This window comes from Pristiophorus japonicus, chromosome 14 (genome assembly GCF_044704955.1).
Source record: "Pristiophorus japonicus isolate sPriJap1 chromosome 14, sPriJap1.hap1, whole genome shotgun sequence".
Taxonomy (NCBI): Eukaryota; Metazoa; Chordata; class Chondrichthyes; family Pristiophoridae; genus Pristiophorus; species Pristiophorus japonicus.
The window spans coordinates 146,825,856-146,836,100 of record NC_091990.1 but is presented as its reverse complement, the minus strand read 5'-3'; the positions used below and the strand labels follow the sequence as shown (position 1 = coordinate 146,836,100).

At 47.4% G+C, this 10,245-nt stretch overlaps 1 protein-coding gene across 1 annotated transcript in view; it reads left to right on the top strand.

Annotated features, from left to right (window-relative positions):
- The window catches only part of cstpp1 (centriolar satellite-associated tubulin polyglutamylase complex regulator 1), a 431,022-nt gene that overhangs the window by 144,848 nt on the left and 275,929 nt on the right, over nt 1–10,245 (top strand). The window lies entirely within an intron of this gene.

The window sequence follows — 10,245 nt, the reverse complement described above, 5'->3', positions numbered from 1 at the left end:
ACGCACTGTCTATGCCCACCTGCCTTCTGTTGGGCAAATGTGATGTTATGTAATGATGTGTGTATCGTCCCAGTACCTTAAATGTAATGTAAGTACTATGCCACACCACAGAGGGCGCTGCAGTGGGAAACCCTGGTAGTACCTGTAAGAAGGACTATATAAGGGTGACCACCACACCTGGGAGGCACTCTGGAGCTGAACAATAAAGGACGAAGGTCACAGCAGTTAGACTTACACCAGACCGTGTGGAGTCAGTGATTTGTGTGCTACATACACTACAGATACCAGCATCTTGAATTATTTGAGCTCCAATGCTGGCCAAGGGCTCAGCCATGCCCCTGTCAAGAATGGCCAAAACCGTCTCCTCCAAGGGAGTGAGGTGAAACTGGGAATGTGAGGTATGCCTCGTGTTTGGTAGAGATTGTTGGTAGGTGACAGAGTGTGGGTGGGGGATTTGCATTGGGCAGTGTGTGAGGCAGTTGCAGTTGGTAGGAGAAGTGAAAGCATAAAAGATTCAGACATAATGGAAACTGGATGAGCACAAAATAGTAAATATTTCAAATGACTACTTCCTCTAAGTCTGCATAAGTGAAGAGATAAGCAACATGACTTCTCCAAACAGGGATAATCAAAGTAATATCAGTGACTTTGATATAAATGAGATAGAAGTCTTAGCTAGGCTAAATGGACTCAGAGTACCGAAAGCATTTAGGCAGAAGAGGCACTTGTAATCATTATAAGGACACGGAAGAGGTCTCAACAGGCCAGTGTGGTGCCCTGAAGCTTGGTGTTAATGTGTGGCCCGACCTGGCATTCGGCGCGGCGGCACCAACAAGCAAGGACCATCAGCAGGTCGGGCCTTCAAAGGAGCATACCACTTCAAGGTGCCCCCCAGACATCAAGATCCATGGCGTCGCCCTGGACAACGTGGACCACTTCCCCTCTCTCGGGAGCCTCCTATCAACAAGAGTAGGCATTGACGACAAGATCCAACACCGCCTCCTGTGCGCCAGTGCAGCCTTCGGCTGCCTGAGGAAAAGAGTGTTTGAAGACTAGTCCCTCAAAACTGTCATCAAGCACATGGTCTACAGGGCCGTAGTAATACCCGCCCTCCTGTATGGCTCAGAGATGTGGACCATGTACAGTAGACACCTCAAGTCGCTGGAGAAATATCACCAGCGATGTCGCCGCAAGATCCTGCAAATCCCCTGGGAGGACAAATGCACAAACATTAGCGTCCTCGTTCAGGCCAGCATCCCCAGCATTGAAGCACTGACCACACTTGATCAGCTCCGTTGGGCAGGCCACATAGTTCGCGTGCCAGACACGAGACTCCCAAAGCAAGCGCTCTACTCGGAACTCGTCCATGGCAAACGAGCCGAAGATGGGCAGAGGAAACGTTACAAGGATACCCTCAAAGCCTTCCTGATAAAGTGCGACATCCCCACTGACACCTAACAGTCCCTGGCCATAGACTGCCCTATGTGGGGGAAGTGCGTTTGGGAGGGCGCTGAGCTCCTCGAGTATCGTCGCCGAGAGCATGCAGAAATCAAGCGCAGGCAGCGGAAAGAGCGTGCGGCAAACCAGGCTCCCTGCCCACCCTTTCCCTCTACGACTATTTGTCCCACCTGTGACAGAGACTGTGGTTCTCATATTGGACTGTACAGCCATCTAAGAACTCATGCTAAGAGTGGAAGCAAGTTTTCCTCGATTCCGAGGGACTGCCTATGATGACGGCGTGTGCTGGAGAGCGACGGCTGTGAAGAGGGCGACTGGATTGGACGTCGCCATAATCCATTTTGCTGATTGGAGCGTGGGCAGGTACAGCAGCAGTGGCGAGGTTGGGGCGCAAGAGCGGTGAGCGATCGGGGCCCAGGAGAGGCGTGAGTTCAGGGCCCAGAAGAAGTGAGGGCCCAGGGGCAGCACTGGCCAACCCACACTGCAATATGTGTGTGCGCTAGGTCTGTGTAGACCAGCTGGTCTCGAGTCATCTTGGTTAATCCTTACCACTGGACCAAGACCTAGCTCTGTCAAGCCCGTGTGGTGGCTGGTGTGCAACGGCTGCCACACGTTAAAAAGATCCACGCACAGGCATCTTCCACCCTTCAATATGTAGTTTGATTTAATAATTCACCTGCCCTCTGATTTTCCTTGTGCCTCTGTGGAGAAGTATTTGGTCTTTACTGAGTATTTCCTTCAACAGCCTGGTGAAAATCAAGATCTGCGGCATATGGAGAAATTAATGCATGTCATTACTTTACTCCCCAACCTGTTTAGTTTTCACATTTTGAATTGAATAATCTAGTAATGGCCTTTTGAGAGTTAAATCTATTATTCTACAATAAATATTGCATTCTCTCCATAAGTTCAGCATCCAAATAAACATTCACAGACACCAGTTTTTGTCAGTTGAATCTATGATCAGCTAGATGCCTACAACTGTCATTATTTCAGTCGATATATGCTTCCACATAATCTTCTCAGCCAGTGCACAATAACACTATGATACCATGTGTATGGGACATGTATGATTACACACAAAATCATTGTTGCAAAGAAAACAAGCATACAGACAAAACATGATGCATTAAGATAGCTACTTTCGACACTGTTATTAGTCTGAAGAGCATTTTTGTTAATTGATTTTCTGCTTTATTCATTGTCGAAAATTGAAAGAGTAGTATTCAGTTTTCCCATTTAGGAAATTTCCAGCAATAAAGATCATTATTCTGAAACAATATGTTGTAAACCTAGGTGCATTTTATAGGCCCATTGTATATCAAAGCATGTACTGACCTGCCATAGAAAGACACGTATTTTTCTTAGATCTTCAGAGAACTGAACACCACTCTTCTTTGTCCTATTAATTTCTGGCATGACGGCCTTCAGCTGCAGTGTCATATTAACAGGTTGGACTATTACGGAGGTTCATTTCTGGAAAAGATATGGTGATGGCTGGAGTAGTTCCAGTAGTTTAAAACAAATCAGAAAAGTTGTTTTTTTCAGTTGGTACTGGTTGGGGATGTGGGTCTAATAGTTGGAGTGAGGTTGGGTTTGTAAGAGAAACAAAACTGGGAATCACAGGAGGTAAAGTCCAGGTCCCCAAAATGAATAGGAGCTAGGAATTTGACATGGTTTGTAGTGACTAATCTTGTGATGGAGTGGGTAGTGATGAAAGGTCTTACAAATTGTGGAATGGTAGGCAACAGTACACAATTCACTTCTTTTAAAAAGGTTGCATCTATTTGCAACACCAGATTTCTGATTGGTCCCCTTGGAGGACAAGACCAGATTTCTGATTGGACCCTTTGGAGGACAGGACACACCCAGCAGTCTATCTGGAATATATAATTAGATCCTGCCTGCCTACCAAAGTAATCAAGTACGTTACAATGTGTAATTCAAGCCATTCTAACTGCAGGTTCCAGACAGAGCTCACAGGGAACAGACATGCTCACCGTCGTGGGTCAGGACCACCTTCCCTCCTAAACAAGTTCCTGTCCCCCCCCCAACAAGTTCCTAACCTTCCCCCTCCACGAGTTTCTGACCCTTTCCCTCCCCAACAAGTTCCTGACTTCCTGACCACCTTCCCCAGCCCAAATTCCTGACATTCCAATGCCACCCTGCCAGGTTCCTGACTATCTCTCCCTACCCAAGTTCCTCTGGGGCATTGTGTGTGGCTCATGGATTGTTAACCGGTTTATTGGGTACAAAGTGAACAGTGACAGTGACTGTCATGATTCTTCCGGATTTCATCCAGTCCAATGATGTCACTTGCCACACACGCATCGAGCTGTCTGAGAAATCAACCAGGTCCGGGGGAGGAGTGGGTGTAAAGGGGGTGGTGTGTGTGGTTGGAAGAACGTGATCCGTCCTCTCATCTTGATCACGTTGTCGCTCGCACCGCGCCCCCCCCCCCCCCAAACCTGGATCACATTCTTCCCCCAAATCCACTGTGCTCTCCGTGCTCTTTAACCCCTGCACCCCCCCCCCCCACCCCACCCCAGAGTTCCTGACCTTTTCTCCCCCCTCCTGGAGCTCCTGACCCCCTCACGCTCTTTGAGCTCCTCTCCTCTCCCCCTCCGATCCCCTCTCTTTCCCCCCCCCTCCAAACTTGTCTCCCACCTCCCCCCCGCTTCGATCCTTTCTCTCTCCCTGCTCCCCGAGCTCCTCTTTCTCTCCCCCTCTGATCCCCTCTTACTCCTCCCGCTGATTTCCCCTCTCTTCCGCTCCGATTTCCCCGCTATCCCCCCTCTGATCTCCTCTCGCTCTCTCTCTCGCTCTCTCTCTCTCGCTTCCTCTCTCTTTCCCCCCCCCCCCCCCCCACTCTGATCTCCTCTCTCCATTCTCTGATTTCCCCTCTCCTATTTCAATCCTCTCTCTTCACCGGCCCCCCCCCCCCCCGGCCAACAACGGAACCCCTGACCTTCCCCGCACGGAGCCGAGGAAAGCGTGGACAACATTGCAGGCTGCAACTGTTGTGTACTGCGCATGCGCGGCTGCGGTATACAGCACACACGCACAGAATGGGCTCGGGCGCACATGCGTGGTTCTGGTATACCGCGTGCATGTGCAGTAGGCCACAAAGGTGTTTGTGCAAATAATCACAGCATTTAAAAAATGATGAGCTCTGTAAAGATATTCAGTTTGGGATCTTTAATCATTTCACTATACATCAAGCTATTACAGCACTGTAAACAGCTGTGTATTTGTACATTCTATTAAATATAAACTTCACTAAGTGATCTTATCATTTCACTCAACATTAGCTCAGACCTGGGAAGCCTGTTATTCTCTACATAATGTTCCTCGTATTGTGGTGTCTACACCACTAAGACACAGCTGCATACCCTCATATGGTTCTGAGGTGATTAAATATTTGCCTGAAAGATATTTGCTGTACAGAAACCTGTACAGTGTATAAAGGCTGTTAACCTGAGCAATGCATTGAAGTTAAATAGTGGCCTTTCAAAAACAATATGGGTGGAGTCCCTTTCAAGCAATGTGTGTGTGATTTTTAATTTCATTGACAGGAGAAACAAATGTCATCCAGGTATCGGTAAGGAAGATCTAGTTGAAATATGTTGGATAACTGACAAACATAGCTATTAACTAAAAACCCTACAAAGTTTTGTCATGGAAGTTCTCTGGTGTAAACACAATTTTTCATGGAGTGGTGTATCCCCAGCATTGGTCATTCCTTTTATATTGTACTTTTGGAATTTCAATAAGGCATATGAAATGAAAACAGCAAGCTTTTCCCAAACGCCTCATCTCTTGCTTCAACTATAACAAACCTACTGACAATAAATAATTGGTTGTCTGTGATGTGATATGTCACTTTCGAACCTTTTAAAATTACCTTTACTCAGACCAGTTTTTTTAAGACTCATAAAGCTATATAATAATAAATAAAATTGATAGAACTCAAAGTCCTTCAGTGAACAAATGGTAAATTTAAAGTAAATGCACTCTGATTTATCTGGTCAGAGTTTTAGACTAGGAGACTAGGGAGGTGAAATTGGGTAGCATCATTATTAAGAGGGAGATAGATAGATTTATAGAAACAAAAAGCATTAAGGGGCATGGGGAGAAAGCGGGAATATGGTATTGAGATAGAGGATCAGCCATGATCATATTGAATGGCGGTGCAGACTCGAAGGGCCGAATGGTCTACTACTGCTCCTGATTTCTATGTTTCTAACATCTTGGTGCTGTAATGGAGTCAATGGTTGCTTGCATGGAAGCTCAGACTGCTCTCATTCAGTCGCAGCATGATGCAGCGCAATGCCTTGGTGCTATCATGCAGTCTCAGCTGCATGCCAAACTCTGACTGCTGCCATCGCCACTGCCGCTGGGCCCACCACAATCGACCGGGGATCACACGGTGTTGCAGTAGCCCACCAAACTGTGCTCCAGCAGATTGGTGGGGATGCTGAGGTGCTGCCTCGGGGGAGTGGCAGTGGGTCGGGGGAGTGGCAGTGGGTCAGTGGAGCAGGAACCTGCTGTCCTCTCTGAGGATGACCACATTCCTGATCCCACCACTGCCACTCCGCCATTGCACTTGTTGCTGCCTGTCACCCAGCCAGCTCAGACTACCTCCATCCAGCCTGAGGTGGTGCAGTCTACAGCTGGTCCTTCCAGGCCCAGAGCTGATCGAAGGCACCCTGCAACGCCATCTGTAGTCGCTGGCCCTGATACAAAGCAGCTTTCTACCAGCCATGCTGCAGCCACAGGGGGACACACTGTGGGGGAGAAACATAGAAACATAGAAACATAGAAAATAGGTGCAGGAGTAGGCCATTCGGCCCTTCGAACCTGCACCGCCATTCAATAAAATCATGGCTGATCACTCCCTCAGTACCCCTTTCCTGCTTTCTCTCCATACCCCTTAATCTCCTTAGCCGGAAGGGCCATATCTAACTCCCTCTTGAATATATCAAATGAACTGGCATCAACAACTCCCTGCGGCAGGGAATTCCACAGGTTAACAACTCTCTGAGTGAAGAAGTTTCTCCTCATCTCAGTCCTAAATGGCCTACCCCTTATCCTAAGACTGTCCCCTGGTTCTGGACTTCCCCAACATCGGGAACTTTCTTCCTGCATCTAACTTGTCCAGTTTCTATGAGATCCCCTCTCATCCTTCTAAATTCCAGTGAATAAAGGCCCAGTTGATCCAGTCTCTCCTCATATGACAGTCCAGCCATCCCTGGAATCAGTCTGGTGAACCTTCGCTGCACTCCCTCAATAGCAAGAATGTCCTTCCTCAGATTAGGAGACCAAAACTGAACACAATATTCCAGGTGAGGCCTCACTGCAGTTGTATAGGGCCTTAGTAAGACCTCCCTGCTCCTATACTCAAATCCCCGAGCTATGAAGGCCAACATACTAGAATAGATCACCGAAAGAGGTGTTATAAGGAAATGCACAAGGGTGATGAATAAATACACAGTTATTGTTTGATAAATGTTGATTTGAATGTTTAATGTTTGCTGTTTCTCATTTCAGTCTTAGGGCTTTGGTATGAAAGGGCAATTTGATGTGGTGATGGGGATGTCCACAGGAAGCGGGATGGAAATCAGTGGAAACGAGCTCTGATGAGACAGTCAGGGACCTCCCTTGCAGGATCAGAATGGAGTCCCTGCCTCCCACATCGTGGCTATTGCTGCTCATGCTCCTCCTCGTCCTCCTGCTGTAGTTCCTCCTCCTACTCCTCCTGAGGTGGTGCGGCTATGCCTGGTGTCAATGTGTCCTTATGATGGCCAGGTTGTGCAGCATCTAGCAGATGACGACGAATAGGGACACCTGCTCAGGTGAATACTGCAGTAGTACTCCTGAGTGGTCAAGGCAGCGGAACCATTGCTTCAGCACTCCGATGGTCTGCTCATTAATGTTCCTGGTGGCAGCATGGCTCTCATTGTATGAGTGGTGGGGTTGCAGAGGACAGTTATGAGCCAGGTGGATAGCGGATAGCCCTCATCTCCGAGCAGCTAGCTGCGAGCTTCATTTGGGGGCTGGAACAGAGTTCGCAGAGTTCTGGTGCAGGATGAATGCATCATGGCTGCTGCCAGGATAGCGGGCATTGACAGTGAGTATTCAGCATGTGTGGTCGCACACCAATTGGACATTCAGTGAGTAGTCGCCTTTGCAGTTACGGAAGATCTCGGGATTGTGATGCGGTGCCCTCAAAGTGACGTCGGTGCAGTCAATGGCACCCTGCACCATGGGAAAGCCCGCTACCCTGGCAAAGTCACATGCACGCTTGTGCTGCTTCTCTCTGCTCGGGAAGATGTAATCCCTCTAACTTCTCTACAGAGCATCTGTGACTTCGCGAATGAAGCAGTGGACGGCAAACTGGGAGATGTTGGCGATGTCTCCTGTTGTTCCCTGGAAAGATTCATTGGCATAGAAATTGAGGGGGATGGTGACATTAACTGTCACTGAGAGAGCCGTCCTCACCCTGGTCTGAGTCTCGAGGTCTGGTTGCAGTAGATGGCAGAGCTCTGTGACCATGTCCTTGCTGAAATGCAGCCTTCGCATACACTGTTTCTCAATGCAATTGATGTCGGACAACTGCGCTGGAATACCCTGGGAGAGTAAGGCCTCCTGCTGCCTGCCCTGTGGCGCCGTCTTACTCTGGCAACGTGTTCCGTGTTTCTCCCTGGGCATGTGGTGCTCCCTTTTTTTGTCTTTGCCTTTCTCGCTCCCTCTCTCTATGCCTTTTCCTTGGTAATTGGTGGCACCTTTGTCTTCATCTAAGCATCCTCTGACGATGACATTGGAGCAGGAGATCAAGTGCCAGCACAGCCCCCAAGAAGTGACAGAAATGGTTGAACTTCAAAACTGCCGTGAGTTATACAGGGGAAAAGTTAGGAAGCAGAAGACTCCTTGAGGTAAAACGCCCTACTCTCCGTACACCAACCACTCTGCCTAACTGTTGGAAAACTGAAAAAAGTAATGGCCGACAGAAAATAGTTTCCAAGATAGTGCTGCTGCAATCGGTTCCTGACTGCAACTCGACAGCTGAAGCTGTCGTTGTCGTCGCCAGGTGCTAACTCCAGTCAATAAAAGGGGCTAATTTGGCCCCTAGGCATTTTAATTTAAAAAAAATTTTTCAAAGATTGAGCAACTTACCAGAGGTTAGCCTCCTAGCAATGTACAGGACAATAGCCATCCATATGCATGCATACATTTTTTAATTCCCTGGGCAGGGGAAAGGAATGATTCTCTTTTCTGCCTCTCGGTGCCTTTCCTGCTGTGACCTCCCGCAGTTCTCGGGGATAAAGGCAGCAATTATCACGCTGGTTTTACAAGATTAGGTTCTTAATTCTGTAATTTTTCCATCCACATTTCAATCCTTTGAACAGCAGAAGTTAGGAGTGGGAGCAGCGCTGAGGTGGGGTGGCGCTGAATGCCAGTGCAAACTGAGGAGAGGAGAGTGTGAAAGGTCGAGCATGAGCTTGGGCAAAGTGTATGGAAAGTGCCAGGATAATATATGAAGAGGGTGAAAGGTGCCAGGATGAACCGAGAGTGATGAGGGTGTGGAAGAGTATCAGTGTGAATTGTAAGATCCCAAAGGGGACGCTATATCAAGTGATCAAGAACATAAGAACATAAGAAATAGGAGCAGGGGTAGGCCATTCGGCCCCTCGAGCCTGCTCCGCATTTCAATAAGATCATGGCTGATCTTCTACCTCAACTCCACTTTCCTGCACTATCCCCATATCCCTTGATTTCCCCTAATATCCAAAAATCTATTGCTCTCTGTCTTGAATATACACAATGACTGAGCTTCCACTGCCCTCTAGGGTAGAGAATTCCAAAGATTCACCACCCTCTGAGTGAAGAAATTTCTCCTCATCTCAGTCCAAAATGGCCGACCCTTTATTCTGAGACTGTGACCCCTGGTTCTAGACTCCCCAGGGGAAACATCCTCCCTGCATCTATCCTGTCAAGTCCTGTAAGAATTTTATATATTTCAATGAAATCACCTTTCAATGCCTAATGAAATCAATCAAGTCCTTGCCACTATCTTCAGGGCATTATTAGAAACGGGAGGCATGCCGACAGTTGGAAAATAGATAAATTAACACAAATCTTTAAAAAGGGGCCTTGGGATTACCTAGAGAACTTCAGGTCAGTGATCCTGACATATGTTTCGGTAAAGTATTAGAAAGCATCCTGAAAGGGGAGGGGGCGATAATGAAATGCCTAACAAATTTGTTAGTGCTTTGAGGAAATTACAATGGAAAGTCTGTTGATGTGAAAATATTTAGATTTTGACGAGGCCACACAGCGGTTAGTCACAAGGTAGGAAGGAGATGGATTCTGAGGTGGATTGAAAATTGGCTAAACCAGAGAAAGAAAAGAGTAGTTTTGAATGGAGCTTTGTTGACCTGGCAATGCTGACTATATTTACAGTTGGCAGTTTGACGTGTTGGGTAGTTGGGCAGAATTCAGCAGTAGGGAAAGTGCCAGCCAGATACTAAGGAAGCTGATAAGTGAAAAAATGCATTTAATGTAGACAAACAAAAGACTGGAAAGGAATTAAACAGTGAGACTATAATGTAAATAGTTCTCAGACACAGAAGAGGGATTGGAGTTTCTAAAAATTAATTCACAGGATGTCGGCGTCTCTGGCAAGGCCAGTGTCTATTGCCCATCCCTAATTGCCTTTGAGAAGGTGATGGTGAGTCCATGTGGTAAAGATACTCACGCAGTGCTGTTAGAACACAAGAACATAAG